Source organism: Dendrobates tinctorius, unplaced genomic scaffold (genome assembly GCF_039654945.1).
Source record: "Dendrobates tinctorius isolate UK_male_01 unplaced genomic scaffold, ASM3965494v1 ptg000086l, whole genome shotgun sequence".
Taxonomy (NCBI): Eukaryota; Metazoa; Chordata; class Amphibia; order Anura; family Dendrobatidae; genus Dendrobates; species Dendrobates tinctorius.
The window spans coordinates 24,873,170-24,887,290 of NW_027361754.1; positions in this window are offsets into that span (position 1 = coordinate 24,873,170).

The window sequence follows — 14,121 nt, forward strand, 5'->3', positions numbered from 1 at the left end:
TAGGCCTGCTAAATGTAGGGCAAAAGATAGTCTTGCCCGGTACTGAGGCTTACCGCTGGACGCACCCCGACGTGCGTTTTGCTGCTTATTAGCCATGCTTTCTCAAAGGGAGGTGTGTTTAAGGTCTCCTGCAGGACTTTATATATCCATAGCAATCAGTCACGTGTGTATCACGTGACTGTCCGCAGCCGGGTTGTGTGAGTGCGGCGCATGTTCCCGCGGCCGCCCACACTATACCCTCGTGACCCGGTTACGCATCATCGCGCATGCGAGCAGGAGCCAGTCACGCGCCAGCAACTCCGAGATACCTTATGGCACAGGGCAGCAACAGACGGCAAGCAGGTGCATGCGCACCACAACCACGGCAACATAATATAACGAATAACTATTTAGAAAAGAGCCTTATCATATACATGAATAACATCAAAATTCATCTGTAACCAATAATCCCCAATGTAACAGCTTTGCCGCCATTATTCAATTATCTTCTCATATTCATAAGATCCTATGCTGTGAGGGATTCTTCATGAGGTCTTTATCACACATTTAAAGTTGACATAGAGATCAAGAATATGGGCATATGGTAAGATCCACGCACAGCTGGAGGGTATACTAAAAAATGCAAACTATACAAAAGAAAAATCAGAAGATTCAAAACAAGAAATACACACAACCTTTTTTGTACATTTTATATTGCTGTCTATTTATATTAACTTGGATTGTGTCAATAAAGAATTTTGGTATTTTTATAAAAACTCCTATATTTCTCCTTTTTTGACTACTTCCAACTTATGTATGTTATCCTTATGTTGTCCTGTTTTATGACAAATGGAAAAAGAAATCTAATGCTAAAAATAAATAATACATGCTCCTTACCTGCTCCTGCAGCTCTGATTCCTCCTTCTCTGCTGCTTCCCATTAGTCATTGGTTATGGGACTATAGTGGTTAGATAACATTTTCAACATGTGCCCATTACAGCCACTGGATCACTGGACTCAACCTTCTGTGACATCACTTCTGAATACAGATGAAGGATCAGTGATTTCAATAATATGTGCTGTGGTAGATCGGCTCACCCAGCTGTACACGGAGGCAGAACACTGTCTCTTCCTTTGGTTTATTATATGTGGCATAAACCAAGCTGAAGCAAAACAAACACGGCCCTCTGGGCAAAACAGAAAAACAAAACAAAATGGTAGCACAAAGCACAGTCCTTCTGGTAGCGGAGTTCCTCCCGCTAACAGTTATCAGATCACCCAAGGTTCAGGATAGTTTCAGCACAACAACTTCCCTGGAGTGTTCTTCTCTATAAACGGAACCCTGACTGCTTCTGGAGGCCAGTTACTTAAGCCCCAGACCACACCCTGGGGTGGATATAAGGTGGACAACCTCCCACCTGCTCTATGGTTGTCAACAAAAAAAACCCTTTCAACACTTAGCGTGCTGAAGGAAAATCTCCTGAAAACCATTAACCTCAGTGAAACATATCTCCCATCCAGCACCTTGCCAGTGACATTGTCACAGTGCTCAAAGAAACAAGACCTGACTCAGCTTCGTATATGTTGTTATAGATGGTGCCATTTTGGGATCTGTTTGATGTCTTCAACCTTTTTTTATTCCTTTTTGGGGAGATTCAAGATTACTAATTGTATCGTTTCAATCTTTTTTTCTTTATGGCATTTACCACATGGGTTAATTAATTTCATCTTTTCATAGATTGGACTTTTTTACTGGTAAGGCAATTTTTATTAATATTTTTGACTGTGAAGGGGGGAGTTATTTGAATTTTATGGTCATTTTTGCAATTTTTTTTAATTTCTTTACTATTTTTTACTTACTTTTTTAGCTCCTTTTAAAGGCAACCTGTCAGGCGATTCATTTTATCCATATTACAGACAGCATCAATTGCAGCCTGACAGCATGACTGCAGCCAGATATTTTATTCTCAGAAGCTCTCTGGCGTTTCAGAGAAAATATGCTTTGAAGATCAAGACTGGTCTGATGATGCCCTTGGCCGGCCAAGCACCACTACAACTGGTCTCTCCCTATGTACCCCTTTGGGTGTCACCTTTAGCAACTCTGGGAAGAGCCTGTTGGAGGCTGTGCTGGACTAGTACATGGCAGCGTCACGGAGCTTGTACAGAAGTCCATCAAGCCCTTCCACTCTATATCAGGAAGATGCACTGAGATGTTCTACCGTACAGGAGCGTATAGTGCTACAAAGCGATATTAGATGGATCATTTTTACATTTTGTTGTCCTCGCGTGGAATAGTGTGGTCTCATAGAGGTCTGTGGGGGCCGTTTGGTTTCCTAGATTTGATTTGTGTGCATAAATTAGGTCCTCAATTAAAATTCCCCATAATATTTTACAAACGACTGTAATATTTCTTGTAATGTGCTACAATCTCATCAAACACAGCGCACTAATATTTTACAATTTCCAATCAGAAATTATGCAGATTGCTACCAAACATTAAACAGTTATACAAATACATAAAAAAAGTTTACTGCTTATACTGACAGAGTACGTCAACTATTATCAAGATCATTGCAACTGCAGAAAATTTTCAACAGCTTTACAACCTCAATGGAGAACATAACGGATTTATCAACATTTTTCACGATAAAAACTATATACAATATTAAATAGACCTCTTGGACCTCATGAGGGTGGCGTACTTACTCAGACAATCCATGTAAGAATGGCCGAGGAATCCAGATATTGAGATGAGCATTTTATAATCCAAAAAACACTTAAAAGCTTCTGAGTCAATGTGTATTCAGTCTACACCCATCCAGCCTGACTCATAGATGCAGCTTATACCGAACGGTATGAGATCTCATCATCAGCAGGGAGGATGCACACTGAGGAGCCATCAATCAGGCAATGTGGGCTGAGATTCATTAGCAGGGAGGAGGGAAACTGAGGAACTGTCAATCAAGCAAGGTGAGAAGAGATTCAGCAGCAGGGAGGAGGGACACTGAGGATCTGTCAATCAGGCAAGGTGGGCAGAGATTCAGCAGCATGGAGGAGGGATACTGAGAATCTGTCTATCAAGTTAGGTGGGGGACATAGATTACGGAGCAAACACTGATGAATTGTCCTTTAGGCTAGGTCGCAGAGATTAAGCAGAAGGAAGGAAGGATTCCTCAGTAGGAATTCTCACTCAGGTTAGGTGAGTATAGATTGAATATAACTTTTAAAAGTGAATATACTGCTATATTGACATGGTAAGTGTCCCAGCCTCTCCAGGTCTAAGAGATTTATTTAATAATATATACAGTTTTCATTGTGAAATCTGATAAAGGATCTGCTTGAAGGCTACTAAAGACAAATCCTAAATTCTCCCCAAAATGAATTGTCTGTTTTCAGTGGAGTTATGCCACAACTACAGCTTATCACCTATCCATAGGAGAGATAAAAAGTTAACAATTCTGGGACCCTAACTGATCATGATAGGAATTCCAGCATTTGGTCTCTGTTCAAAGCTCTCTCCATTAGTCCTGTTGACCAAAAATGAAGCAGTATTGTGTTGGGTGACCACAGGACCCACCATTAGGACCTCTGGCAATCGGACAATTCTCTTTTATCCAGTGGGTAAAGGCCCCTTTACATTTAGCGATGCACCAGCGATCCGACCATAATACGACCCGGTCAGGATCGCTGGTGCATCGCTAAATGGTCGCTAGTGAGCTGCCACACAGGCAGATCTCACCAGTGATGTAGTGACGCAGCAGCAGTCGTTACTTACCTTTCACACGCAGTGATGCTGACGTCCTCCCACCTGCGTCCACGCGTCGCTCGTCGGCACCAACAGGAAGCCCAGCAGGAAGTGCCCGACGAGAAATGGACCCGGCCGATCTCACACGATCAGCGACAGACAGCGGGGGAGATGGTCGGAGGTAAGTATCACACATAGTGATATCGCTAGCAATATCGCTATAACGTCACAAAATCGGTGTCGATTTAGTGATATTGCTAGCGATATCGCTATGTGTAAAACCCCCTAAACACCTCTTACTCTCGTAAAAGCAAGACTCGCTCACCAAAAAGAGGTTGTCTCTAAATGTGCTGACATATGTGTACTATTACCAGCTGTTACAGCAACACAAAAATCACAAATCTGTAACATTAAAATGCTATTTTTCCATTTTTCTTTACTAGAAAAATAATACAACATAATTCTGAATAACCCAGATTTCTACCTGAATAGGGATACCACGACTTAAAGCAGACTCATCTAATTCAATATCTAAACATGACTTGAAAGGCTGCATTCCTGCCAAACTCTATGACAGAGGTGTAAGCCCTCACCTTGCCATAACCTCAAAAGAATGTGTAGGTCGACCGCCTGTGCTCATCAAACGATCTCATCTGCTTCCTCCATGATGCCTCTACTCCTTTTCAACTTTACTATCGCTTCCTGTTTAAAGCCCGCTATTCTATTAAAGGAACACAAAACTTAAAAGTGTGACATATAAATAATAAAGGCATAACCTTGTCCCTACTTATTTGCTGGTCTGCAGCGTTTTCAGCATGTACAAAGTTATAACGAAACTCTGTAGAGAACACAGTTAAATTCCTTGATTATATGTTCCATAATTGTCTGAGGAACTGCTGGAGGCAGGTCTTAAGCCAAGGGGCTGGACTTATCAATCTTTTTATCTAGTACAGAAAAAGGCAGGGGGAGGCTCCTGCTGCAGACACTAGAAAAAGAGAAGGAGAGTTGAAGAGGTTGTACACTATTTTAACATTGATGGCTTATCTTTAGGATTGTTCATCAATGTATGATCGATAGGGGCATGACACCCAGCCTCCCCACCGACCAGCTGTCCTCAGTATCGGCGACAGATGGAATTTCTCAGTTATTGCACTACTTTGTCTATTAATAGTAGCCACGGCTGAGAATTGCATATCCATCCCCTTTTCATATCAATAGGAGCGGATGTTCAGTACCCGGCCACTGCTACTGTCAGTAGATGGAGCATCTCTGTAACTGAGTACATCCAGCCACCGCCGGCATCAGGAACAACTGTCCACACCCCCATCAGTCAGACATTGATGACCTATCCCAAAAATAGGTCATCAATGTTAGAGTAGTAGACAACCAGTTTAGATAACTTCTCAGCTTTAATTGCAATTTAAGCTAAAATACAAGCAAATTAACATACGGTAAATAAAGGTTTCTGCAACCATATTGATGCATAAAAAATTTTAAGGTGGATTTTAAGCTACACTCTGGGGAAAAATGCTCCAGAAACCAGTAATGTGTTATATACATATATATATATATATATATATATATATATATATATATATATATGTCAGGAACAACAGTGATGTCACCCCTCTTGAATGACAACTGGGCTAATTGCTGTGCAAATTTTCTGTTGATTTACTGAACACCCCCACAAAATCAAGACATCACAGTTTGAGAAGCTCTTTGGTAGGCTTTATTTTTAGTGCCAGTTCAGAACACTTCATGAATTGCATGATTTTTACATTGCACTGAATAGCTGTGCATGTGTGATAGAATTGCAACAGCACTGTAATGTAATAACAGCGCATTGCTAACAGCGCTGCACTTGGCAGATTATAAGATGTCAACGTACTGCAATTAGTTCTGATGAAGGTCAAAGATTAGGATCAAAACGTTAACTATTTGGATTTCCATTAAAATACTTACCTTCATTCACTGCAATATGATTGCCAAGTTCCTTATTTGCTTGACAACCGTTTGGAACTCTACGTGCGCACCTCATCTACAACCAGGGAGAGCCGTACACTTCTACAGCACAATGATGAAACAAGCAATGGCTGCAAACTATGTGTCCCTTCCTTCCTATGTCTGTGATGCAGTGACTCTCCTGTTTTACACACACAGTGACTCTCCTACCTCACAGGCATAATGACTCTCCTGCATCACAGACACAGTGACTCTCCTGCCTCACAGACACAGTCACTCTCCTGCCTCACAGACATGGTGACTCTCCAGCCTCACAAGCACAGTGACTCCCCTGCCTCACAGACACAGTGACTCTCCTGCCTCACAGGCATAATGACTCTCCTGCCTTACAGACACAGTCACTCTCCTGCCTCACAGACATGGTGACTCTCCAGCCTCACAAGCACAGTGACTCCCCTGCCTCACAGACACAGTGACTCTCCTGCCTCACAGGCATAATGACTCTCCTGCCTCACACAGTCACTCTCCTGCCTCACAGACATGGTGACTCTCCAGCCTTACAAGCACAGTGACTCTCCTGCCTCACAGACACAGTTACTCTCCTGCCTCACAGGCATAATGACTCTCCTGCCTCACACAGTCACTCTCCTGCCTCACAGACATGGTGACTCTCCAGCCTTACAAGCACAGTGACTCTCCTGCCTCACAGACACAGTTACTCTCCTGCTTCACAGACACAGTGAATCTACTGCTTCGCAGACACAGTTACTCTCCCGCCTCACAGGCATAATGACTCTCCTGCCTCACAGACACAATGACTCTCCTGCCTCATAAACACAGTGCATCTCCTGTCTCAAAAAATTGTGCATCTCCTGCCTCACAGACACAGTGACTCTCCTGCCTCACAGACACAGTGACTCTCCTGCCTCACAGACACAGTGACTCTCCTGCCTCACAGACACAGTGACTCTCCTGCCTCACAGACACAGTGACTCTCCTGCCTCACAGACACAGTGACTCTCCTGCCTCACAGACACTGTGACTCTCCTGCCTCACAGATACAGTGACTCTCCTGCTTCACAGACACAATGACTCACCTGCCTCACAGACACAGTGACTCTCCTGCCTCACAGACACAGTGACTCTCCTGCCTCACAGACACAGTGACTCTCCTGCCTCACAGACACAGTGACTCTCCTGCTTCACAGACACAATGACTCACCTGCCTCACCGACACATTGACTCACCTGCCTCACAGACACAGTGACTCACCTGCCTCACAGACACAGTGACTCTCCTGCCTCACAGACATAGTGACTCTCCTGCCTCACAGACACAGTGACTCTCCTGCCTCACAGATACAGTGACTCTCCTGTTTCACAGACACAACGACTCTCCTGCTTCACAGACACAATGACTCACCTGCCTCACAGACACAGTGATTCTCCTGCCTCACAAACACAACAACTCTCCTACTGTATTTCCTTCCACAACAACTAAATCTCTATTATTTTCTTTTTCCTCACACACTAATCTTCAATTCTGTGCTGTCACACACTATCTGTACAGTTTCTACAGTGTTTTACACCTTTCTTTTATCATCGCTATCTCTAAGCTGTGAACTTTGACATTCTAACACTAGCCAGATTAACTAATAATGTCAGCTGCATTTTTTGCTTCTACAAAGTGTATGAAGGGCCCTCCTAATTAACTGTGTTATATCATGTGATGTGATAGCAACAAGGCATTATTTGGAAGCCAATTTGGCAGTGCCAGAGGTGGTATGATCCCTCTCTAGCTGATGCAATCTTCTGTAACGTTTAAAATGTTGGAGACCATTTTAGGCAAATTGTCGGCTTCAGAAAATTCCTAAAACTTCACCACAAATTCAGTTCACATTAAATCGACTCACTCATCCTTATATTACTCTTAATTGTGCTCTGGATCTCTAAGAACACAAATTGGATGAAATCTTTCGGTGTTTAGTTTAAAAATGGTTTAGGCTACTTTCACACATCAGGTTTTCGGCGTCAGGCGCGATCTGGCGTCGTGCCGGAACACCGGATCCGGCAAATGTTTCGTAAAACCGGATGTGACGGATCCGGTTTTCTGCCGGATCCGTCTTTTTCTTGACAGACAAAACCGGATCCGTCTCATCCGGTTCATCCGTTTTTCTATCCGTTTTTCGACGGATTACGCCGGATCCGGTTTTTAAAATTGACCCTTGTGGCCTTCCGAACGGGATTGGCTACTGGAAAACTATATATAGCATGTTCCTACAGCCCTTCTTTGACAGGTTGTAGAGGAGAAAGTGCAGGTTGGAGAGAAGAGCAAGTTACTGGCGAAGATGGATGTTGTCATTGGAAATATTTTGAAGAATTTGGCGGATTTTATAGCGGAGGCGAATCGTTTGAGGGTGATTGTTCTGGAGAAGGAGAGAGCGAGACAGCAGCGCATCAGGCATCGTAGACGACGTTTGTGGATCCACCCCATCACAGCCAAGAGAATGACGCGTGGGGTCTATTCTACACTCTGCATGGACCTTCGACGAAACCCGGATAAATTTTTTGGATATGTTAGGATGAAAATGGAGAATTTTGATTACTTGGTGGAGCGCATTGCACACCTCATAAGAAAAGCGGACACCTATTGCCGCTTCTCTGTTTCACCCGCAGAGCGTCTGATGGTGACTTTAAGGTAAGCCACATTTATTGGATATTCTCGCATCAGAGCACACTTTCACTGCAATCTTGTTGGTGGTAGTTTGTATCTCCAAGTGTTATAGGTCAGTTTTGGTATGTAATGCTGTGATTTAAAACTAATTTATTGTTTTTTAATTCCCCACAGATTTCTTGCAACTGGAGAATCCCTTTCGTCACTGCATTTCCAGTACAGACTCGGGATTTCCACCATATCTGGAATTGTGAAGTACACATGCCGTGCACTGTGGGACTCCTTAGCTGAAGAGTTTTTACCAGAGCCCACAACAGAGAGGTGGATTGAAATTGCTGACAAGTTTCAACAGATATGTCAGTTTCCAAACTGCTTGGGCGCTGTGGACGGGAAACATATCCGCATTGTAAAGCCAGCTGGATCGGGATCGGAATATTTCAATTACAAGAAATATTTTTCAATTGTCCTCATGGCCATCGCTGACGCGGAATACAAATTTATTGCGGTTGATATTGGGGCCTATGGCCGCTCCAATGACTCTCAAGTTTTCAAACTGTCTGCCATGGGGCGTAAACTGTATGGAAACACCTTCCAGTTCCCACCACCTAGACCGCTGCCGCAAACATCTGGTCCACCTATGCCATTTGTCTGTGTAGGGGATGAAGCCTTCCAGCTGTCAGAACACCTTTTGAAACCGTACTCTAGCAGAGGATTGACAAGAACAAAACGCATTTTTAATTACCACCTCACAAGAGCAAGAAGAATGGTTGAATGTACCTTTGGTATTCTGACAGCCAAATGGCGGGTCCTATTGACTGCGATCAACCTCAAGACAGAAACTGTGGACGAGGTGATCAAAGCGTGCGTGGTACTCCACAATTTTGTTATCTGCAAGGAACCCATTTCCATTGAGGACACCTCTGAAGAAACCACCTTGCAAGATTACCATGACATTACCACTAGAAGTTCTGTGATGGTTTCAGTAATGAGGGACAATTTTGCACTATACTTTGTCACCTCAAGGCAGAGTACACTGGCAGGATGACAGAGTGTGAAAGATTTGTGCCCAACCAAACTTGTGTACCTTCTGTACCAACAGTATATACCATTGCCAACCAAAGTTGGCTATCTTGTCATGGTCTCTATTTTTAGCTTTAGGCCACAGGTGTGTACCTGGTTGTGTTTTATGCAAAGTATTTCACCTTTTAACAAAAGTTGTGTACATTGTTAGGAAATCACCAACAATAAACACAACTTTTAGGTGAAATACTTTGCTTCAAACACAACCAGGAACACAACTGTGGCAAAAAGCTAAAATTTACCCACAGTTATATACCTAGTTTTGAATACCATTTCACCTTTTAAATACCCTGTATTTAACCTTTTTCGCCGCAGAAAGAAATGACAGACAACCAGTGTAAAATAATTTAACTTTTATTGAAAAATGTTTTTTTTAGTAAACTTTTTTAAAATTTTAATAAACTTGTTTAATAAAGCTTTGAAACTATAAAACTGAAACCATAAAACTGGTCATTTTTATTTAAATACACACATTATAAATCTGTGTAGTGTGTGGTGGAAATACTGCTGTAGGGGCTGCGGGACACTTCGACACTGGGAGTGTGGAGAGAGGACTGGGATCGTGGTGGGGAAGGAACAGTTAGAGGTGAAGGTGTGGAAAAAACTACAGAATGGGTGGACATGTGGGAAGCAGAAGAGGTGGTGGGTGGTGGAGTGGAGGGTTGGGCAGGGACTGTAGGAGCAGATGATGTTGATGGCAAGTTGTATGGGGAAGGAGTTTGGTACGGGGCAGGTTGCTGGAAGTGGGGAGATGTCTGGTAAGGGGCAGGTTGCTGGAAGTGGGGAGATGTCTGGTACGGGGCAGGTTGCTGGGAGTGGGGAGATGTCTGGTACGGGGCAGGTTGCTGGAAGTGGGGAGATGTCTGGTACTGGGGAGGTTGCTGGTACTGGGGAGTTTGCAGGTACTGGGGAGGTTGCTGGTACTGGGGAAGTTGCTGGTACTGGGGAGGTTGCTGGTACTGGGGAGGTTGCTGGTACTGGGGAGGTTGTTGGTGCTGGGGAGGTTGCTGGTGCTGGGGAGGTTGCTGGTGCTGGGGAGGTGGATGGTGCTGGGGAGGTGGATGGTGCTGGGGAGGTGGATGGTATGTAATAGGAGGGGGAGGATGGAAAGTGGCTGGAGGGGGTGTAGATGTAATAGGAGGGGGAGGATGGAAAGTGGCTGGAGGGGGTGTAGATGTAATAGGAGGGGGAGGATGGAAAGTGGCTGGAGGGGGTGCAGGTGGAGGAACTACTGTGGTGGGAGGAGGAGGTTGGGAGGTAACTTGCTGGAGAGCAGCGTGGCATGAATGCATTACATGCATCTGCTGGGCAGGAGAGAGCGTTTCCATGCGCTCCACAACAGACCTGAAAAAGGTGTGGTTTGGCGAAGATCTTGCTTCTGAATGCATGGTTTGCAGAAGTGTCTTCACCTCCAGAATGCTGGAGTTGATCTGCTGATAGCCTGCGGAGATTTGCTCTGACAAGACTTTTAGACAGTTCTGGAAAGATGCATTCAGATGCAAGAACTCTGGCGCATAAGTCTTTTCCTGACCCCTCTGCCGCTGCCGCCCAGTACCCGCAGGTGTACTAGAGGTGGCAGGGGCAGAAGGGTGGGGTAAAGGGAAAGCGATCTCCTCACCAGCAGCTTCATGTAATGTAGGCGGCCACGATGCTCCTGTGCTGGTGGATGGGACAGATGGGTCGAATGTGTGGGAAGGCTGGGAAGGTGTAGATGTACCGGGGCGGTCGAAGTGTCCCTCGGTGCCGGTCTCCTCAGGGATCGCCTCAGAAGGGTCCAATCGTGCAGGCTCCCGAGTGCTGCTCACCGTGCTGTGGAATAAAGAGAAAAAAAAAAAACAATTAAAATACTGACATGATATGGCCCTGGCTGAAAAAATTTTTTTACATCTAACATTTTTTTTCACATGTGGTGTGTAATATTTACCTTCTAGTGACCATTGTTTCCCGGAGGAACGACAGGGCTTCTGCGTACTTGTACTTGCTCCTGCGTCCTCCAGATCCACTCGGGGCCCGCATCTCTTTATTGAACTCCTTCTTGAAACGATCCCTCACAGACCGCCACCGCTTCACAATTCTGTTCCCTGAAACGAGAAAGGACAAAGTGGTTAGTATACAACATCAGTGTTTCCCATACTCCAGTCATCATGGTCCCCAGGGGTCATGTTTTCAGGATTTCCATAGTAAATAGAAATCCTGAACACATGATCCGTGGGGACCACGAGGACTGGAGTTCGGGAAACACTGGTTTACATCAAGCAACCGGTACTGTATATACTTACGCTCTTTAATCTGGGCCCGAACATCGAGGTCCTCCCAGCGGCCCACAAGGAGCGAACAGATTTCCTCCCAGAGTCGTCGGGTAACGATAAGGTCAGCGTGGCGGCGGTCAGCCATATTCCAGAGTGGCTCCCTTTCTCTGACGAGATCGATGAGGTGGTCCACATCGAGTCCTCCATCCTCACCGTCAGAGTCGGGAGCACGCTGTGAAGGCTGTTAAAGAAAAAGACAAAAATAACATAATTAGCCTCCACAAAAGAAATGAAATAAAAAGTGCAAAAAAACAAAGCAAAAATATTTATACTTACACGCTGGTGACCGCCGCGTTGCTGTTGCCGACGACCCTGGGAGGCACTGCGAGGACCTCTTGGCCGAGCACCAGATTGGGAAGACTAGAGAAGAAAACAAAAAATGTTATGTCTTTGGATGTAGGCATTTGTTTGCTGTGTGTGGTCTGCAGAACATTGTTTTCTATGTGTTGTGTGTAGTGTGATGTTGTGTTTCTGCGTTTGATGCAAAAAACTTACCAATTGTGAGCCCACTCCAGGTGTCTGTCCACCCCTTCCTTCTTCTTCTGGGAGCTCCTCTTCATCTTGTGAATCCTGTTTTGAAATAAAAGGCAATGAATAGACATATATTACAGAGATGATGGATTTTGGAAATAAAAACTTACCGTCAAACGCTGACGATGCGAGGGAGGGCTCCCAGAAGATGATGTGCTGTCTTCCTGGTGGCCACACTCCATGCCTGTGGGTGGTGTTCCAGCTGCTGCCATTGCTGCTGCTGCTGCTGCTGCTGCATCTATTGGGTGGCTGTTGAATAAAGAGAAACAAAGGGCCAATGAATATCTTGATATTCAATAGCCCTAGTTTGGAGGAATGGGGGATTTGATAATTACCGTCTCTCATCTGCTGCTGGCCTCCCCTCCTCAGCATGTTCCATTTGCTGCTCCATTTGGGGTGGTGGTGGTGCTGATGGTGCTGCAGTGGTCTCCTGCCTTCTCCTGCTTCGCTTGGTTGCTTTCTTGGGTGGCATGTTGGGTGTGGCTGTGGGTCCCACTGTCTTGCTTTTATATATGTCTTGTGGGCAGAGCTACTGAGCATGCTCAGACCAAAAAAACCGGATCTGGCCACCGGATCCGGCTTTCGCCGGATCAGGCGCATTGCGGCGCTCATAGGCTTTCATTGTGTGAAAAAGCCGGACGTGCCGGATCCGGCGTGTCCGGCTTTTTCGCCGGAGACAAAAAACGTTACAGTAGCCGTTTTTTCCAGACGCCGGATCGCGACACATTGCCGGATCTGGCGAAAACCGGATGAAACGCATGGCCATACGGCGCGATCCGGCGCAAATGCAAGTCAATGGGGGGGAAACCGGATCCGGCATTGCATTTTGCCGGATCCGGTTTCTGTCAAAAGCGCCGGATCGCGCCTGACGGCGAAAACCTGATGTGTGAAAGAGGCCTTAATAAGCCGCTGCTGTCTCAATGCCACCTTATGCGACTGCCTACTCCAACTAGCCCTTATTCAGATCTTGCCAATATCCTTCTTATTCAATCAATAATGTCTCTGCTCCATGTGCCTTGGTCATTGCACTTTTACTTTAACAACAGTATTTGGAAGCCGTATGATGTGTGAATTTATCATGGGTTCATATAATCATATGTTAGATCTCACCTTTCAGTTTTGCTTAGCTGCAATGACAGGTACTATTTACATACCAGAATTTTCCCTCTTCATATTTTATTTGACCCCATCACTCTGCAAACAGGAGCAAACAATCCATCAGCAGAATGATGTTCTTATCGGTGGCCTTTCCTTGCATGTTTGTCCTTCGAAGGATTCATCGAATCCTAATTTCATTGCTCCTCTCTATTTCTGTCTCTGTCTCTCCCTGCTGGAAGTAGCATACAGTTCTCTTGTGTCTGGTAAACTTTCTAAGAGAAATTGTTGTGATTTTGGATGATAATTGTGCAAAATATTGCATCAGTATCTGATTACACTTCTGTAAACAAAGCAGGACCATAGAAAATCCTCCGACCTTCCGCCCCGATGCCACATAACTATGACCGCAGGGAAAGAACCCTATTATGATGATGTAAAAAAAGAAATAAAGTCGCTGATGAGGACATTAAAAATGCAAGGATCAGGAGAACGGATGGAGTTCTAACCCGCAGATCGTCCACACGGTAGAACTCGGCTGATTTGGGATAATACATTTCGACCTAATTACACAATTACCTGATTATGTTGCTCTGTTAATAAAAGAAGCATTTTTGAGCACAAACTCGCTGCCCTCTCTCTTTTTATAACCAAAATTCCAAATGATTCAGCCCCCCTCCGCCTACGCAAATTGGGCTGAATTCTCCCCTAGATAGGGTTTGCGGAGACTCGATGCATTTTGTG